At 52.6% G+C, this 4,669-nt stretch overlaps 1 protein-coding gene across 1 annotated transcript in view; it reads right to left on the minus strand.

The window, feature by feature from the left end:
• The window catches only part of FRMD5 (FERM domain containing 5), a 30,665-nt gene that overhangs the window by 19,004 nt on the left and 6,992 nt on the right, over positions 1–4,669 (minus strand). The window lies entirely within an intron of this gene.

Raw genomic sequence — 4,669 nt, forward strand, 5'->3', positions numbered from 1 at the left:
GAAATCTGATGAATATGTATGATTTTTCTGTACATAACCTGATGTGCTTTGCCAACCGGTGTGTGCCATCGGTGGAGCAGAGGCTCCCGAGCCACCCAGCGCTGTTTTGCTTATTGCCACTTCTTGCTAATTAATAAATTGATCATACACTCAAACAAGTCTCACCGTGATTTGTGAGAGTTATTTATAACAGTGGGAAGGAGAACATGGTCTTCTGGTCCCAGTCCCTACCATCACCTCTGAAGCATCGACAATCTCAGCAGTTGGTGGCCATGGCTTCCAGCGCTCAGGGTTACAAACCCTGCTCCTGCCTGAGCACACCCGCCTGGCGCCAGCCTGGAGGAGACCCCAGGCTCGCCTGGCAAGCCCCGCCGACACCCTCGCCCAGCACAAAAGACCTTCGCTGCCCCAGCCCTTCCCCAGCGCCTAGCACAGTCCTCACAAAAAAATGCATAATCGAATGGGTTTAACCCTGCCAATCCCTCCAACCCTGCTCGCACCACCCCCTCACCCCGCCCCCCCGGAAACCCCCTGGTCCCTTTAAGCAGGGAAAGTCTGTAGACCTGAGCTGGTTTTACAAACAAAAACATTCAGCAGGTGCCAAACAGGTTTTCCAAAGCCTTGCCTATGCCTTGGAAAGGGGAGTTTCTCGGGACAGCGCCGGGCTGTGGGATGAGGCTGCCTTGAAAAAGGGCAGCGGAGATGGGAAACAACTGAGCTTGCACCGGCGAGCTCCCGGGCCGGCTCCATCCCCGATGCTCTTTGGGTCCAGCGCCCACCCTCTGCAAGGGTAAACTGTGACCTGCATTTCAATTCTCCTTACTGTGCTTGACAACTGCAGATGTTTGCTAATCTCTGATTAAAGAAAAGAAACACAATTAACATATTGTGTGTGCCGATTAACGCCCACATAATAGCTGTCATTACTCAGAGACGTCTTTGGCCGTTTCACATTTAAATTAAAGCCTGATGGCTGCACGGGGTTGCAGTTGCTGGGAGTAAATGTAAAATCTGCAAACTAAATAAATGCCTCTTAAGCAAAACAAGGAGATGTATCTGTGTGAAACTATTCCTGGGCACTTCTGTGGGTCCCCTAAAATGTGCCTGTACGAAAAAACAGATCAATTGTACCCAAGAAAGCTGATTACCGTGCATGTCCTGGCAGCAGCAGAAAGACTGGCATTCTGCACATGAAGACACTTTTAAACAGGCCCAGCAAATGCACACAGGGCTCTTTACAAATGCTTTCATCCTAATCTGCATCTCCCCTCTACCGTCAGACCTGAAGAACTGAAACTTCCTCAGGCTTCCAAACAACATCTTAAGGGGTTTTTTAGTTCTGTTTTTTGGGTCCTTCTGTGAAACACAAGCAAAGTTTTCATTAGTCTTGTACATTATCATGGGGAAAACAAACTCCAGAAGAGTTTTTGAAACACCTCACCATCCTCTACTTCTAACTCATCTGCCCAACAAAAATACAGAGAGTTTATTAATGCAAAACTGAAGTAAAAAGCTGAGCCCAGGCATATTCCAAACACACTGCATAACAAGCTGCAAAAGTCCAGACATCCTCTCTCATTTGCTGCCTGCAGAAATAGGCTGAAAATCCCAAGAAATAAATCCCGTAATATATTTAGCTCTATCAGTAAGCCTACTTAATTCTCAACGCGCTTAGCATGGACCCCAGCTATTCATCTGGAATATTTAGCAGCCAGAGCGTTGTCCCCCAGGCAAATGGAGAAATGGCAGCCCAGCGTGGGGCCTGGATGCGCAGAGGGATTCAGGGCTGCACGGCTTCAGGCTGCTGCTGAGACTGAGCCACTCCGAGTGAGTGACAGGGGCCACTTGCCACCATTTGAGGGTATTTGGAGCCAAGTCGCTGGGGGTCCTGCAATTTGCAGCAGCTGACTGTCCACAGTGCAACACGGCATTTACAGCCTGTTTTGAAGATATCAAGAGAAGTTTGTGCTACTTTGGTCCCTGTTTTTTACAGGTAAGCAGGGGGCTACCTTCTCCAGAACTGATGATCTCCTGCCCTGGACTAAGGTACATCACAGGTAAAAGCTGAGGTAGGAAGAAGGGAGCACTGCAGCTGCACACACAAATAATAATGTTTTTTCCCCACACCCAGACCCTTTGTTCACAGATGCAGCTTACTGGCTTTGTCTGGAGCCCTTACCCGCATTTTGGCAGATGGCACCTACAAGTTTTGCACCCTTTCACACCCCAAACCTAGATCCAGGGCATAGTCAGAAAAAGCATTTCTGCAGTCATTTCTTCACATGTTGCTTCTCTGGATCATCTCTCTGGCCTGGACTTTACATAAGGACACATGCAAATGACTAAAACCAGAAGGAAAGTGAAAAATTTCCCTCCTAGACCTCGTTGTGAGAATCAGCCAGCTCCTGTTGCAGTGGCCCAGCTCCAGGGGGTCAGCAGCCAGCACATTTTAGCCCCAAAACACTTTTGGAACCTTTGAATTGATTCGATACTTTTCTTAGCGGTCTGCAGATGCCCACGTGCCAGGAGAGAGCCGACCGACTTTCTAAGGTACAAACAAGCCTGTGCTTTGAAGCCAGGGAAAACCAGCCAAATAGCCTGAAAATCAGGACAGCAAAGCACAGCCCGGCAGAGGGGAGCAGCAGATGCTGCCGACGCCATCCCAGCACCCGGCCAGGGCCCCCTCTGCCCTCCCGCTCCTGGTCCCTCCCTGGGACCACGCTGTGGGTACCAACGTGTCGGATGCTCCGGAGCTTTTGGTGGCAGCAATACGAGACGGGTGAGAGGTCTGCGGTGCAGCCAAGCGCTCCACACCAAAACCTGCCGCCTTCCACTCCTTCAACTGGTGGGAGCTGGGCTGGGAAGTTTTAGCATCAAAGGAAGGTTGCCAGCCCCTTATTCATCATTTAGTTCTCTCTGGTTTTTACTGTAAGTTCTTGGATGCATTTAAGAAGAAGAAACTTTTTCCCACAGTAAAACAGAGAATAAAGGGGAACTGAAACTGTTTGGGGGTAGACACAGACCTGGTGCTGCGCAAGATCCAGCAGCGGCTGGCCTGCCTCCATCTCTGGAGCTCGAGGAGAGGAGAGGAGAGGAGAGGAGAGGAGAGGTCCCTGCATGAGCTGTCCCTTGTCTCCGCATGACATTGGAGGATGGCTGGTGAGCAGGAGCTGCTAGTGACAGTCCCCTGATCAGCCAAAACACTCTGATGGCAAATGCCAAGCCCTCTCCTGGGTGCAGAGCTGGCAAGGGACCTCGCAGCCCCAACGGTAACACCACTGACGTTTACTGGGGACAAGTGCAGGACAGACCCCAGGGGGGTCTACCTGAGTTACAGAGGTTCATCCATGCCATGTCTCCTCTAATTACATCCTTGGCAAATGGCCCCTGCCAGAGACATGACAGGAGTCTTGGTGAGCCCTGGGGCTGACCTAACTGCTCTTCTTCACTTTCTGCTTTATGGGTTCATTTAAAGCTTCTCAACCTGGGTGAGAATCCAGCGGAGAGCAGAGGGGTCCGGATGCCCCCACCACCTGGGAGGGGAGCGGGGAGCCTTTACTCCTGATCTGAGGAAAATCTGGAAAACATCTAAGCATGGTTGAGGAACTCACTTCCAGCTCTTTTTTAAAAGGTGATGGCAGCCCTGCAGGGAGCCGTAACAGACCTGGGCATGGGCAGGGTACGTGCCACCACTGCCCCAATGGTGGTCCCTGCTGCCACAGCCAGGTCTGGGGTCTTGGTGCCATGGGCACACAGTGGGGGCCAGGCTCAGGCCTGCTACCTAACCTAACGTCCCAGAGGACAGCACGCCGAGGTGAAAGCACGTTGTGGTGTCTGACACATCAGCAGGGTGATTAAAGGCAGTTCCCCATTTCCCTTCTCTAGCAGAACTGGGGGACAAGGCACTGGCTGTGCCTGACACCCCGTCAGCCCTCCAGGCTCTCCCAGCTCTGCCACCCCTGTGCAGAGCCCAGGCTGAGCCTACAGGCCAGGTCTGCTCCCGGTCCCACAGTGTGCTGATGCACTGCCTTTCATGCTCTCGCCTCATCTGAAGATGCAAAATTCCCCGCAGCTCCTTTAAACATCTCTAGTAAATTTTATTCAGCATTTAATGGAGCCCGCACGCCCAAAACCTGCTGTGTTTGGGAACTGAAAAGCAAGGCTGGTGTCACCCACCCAGCCCTCGGGTGAGGCCGAAGCACTTCTTGCTCCCCTGCACCATGGCACAGCAGGTGAGAGGTGCAGTCTGCACCCCGCGCTGGGTGTAGCAGCAGCAGAGGCACTGCAGTGGCCAGCTGCCGGAAGATCGAGGGGTCCTGCCCTGGGGGGAGGTGACTGCCCTGGTCCCAGGCCGGTGTGGGATGGCCATGGCAATGCTCTGTGCCCTTGTCACGCTCCCTCCAGCGTGCCTGCACCCAGTCCACGCCATTTTTATTACCTTCTCCCTAACAAACCCCAGGCTTGCAGCCAACTAAGAATTATTTGCAGCAATAATGGCCAAAGGCTCCAGGGGAAAATGCAGAAACCTTTAGCAAAGGCACCAGCCCAGCTGCCTCAGGCAGAGACCCGACTCTCCATGCCACGGCAGGAGGGGGCAGCTCGGGCTGCTGTGCCCTGGAGATCCACAGCCACGGCTTGCTTTCCAAAGCTGCTGCAATTTCTCAGCGAG

The sequence above is a fragment of the Pygoscelis adeliae genome, unplaced genomic scaffold (genome assembly GCF_000699105.1).
Source record: "Pygoscelis adeliae isolate BGI_AS28 unplaced genomic scaffold, ASM69910v1 Scaffold13, whole genome shotgun sequence".
NCBI lineage: Eukaryota > Metazoa > Chordata > Aves > Sphenisciformes > Spheniscidae > Pygoscelis > Pygoscelis adeliae.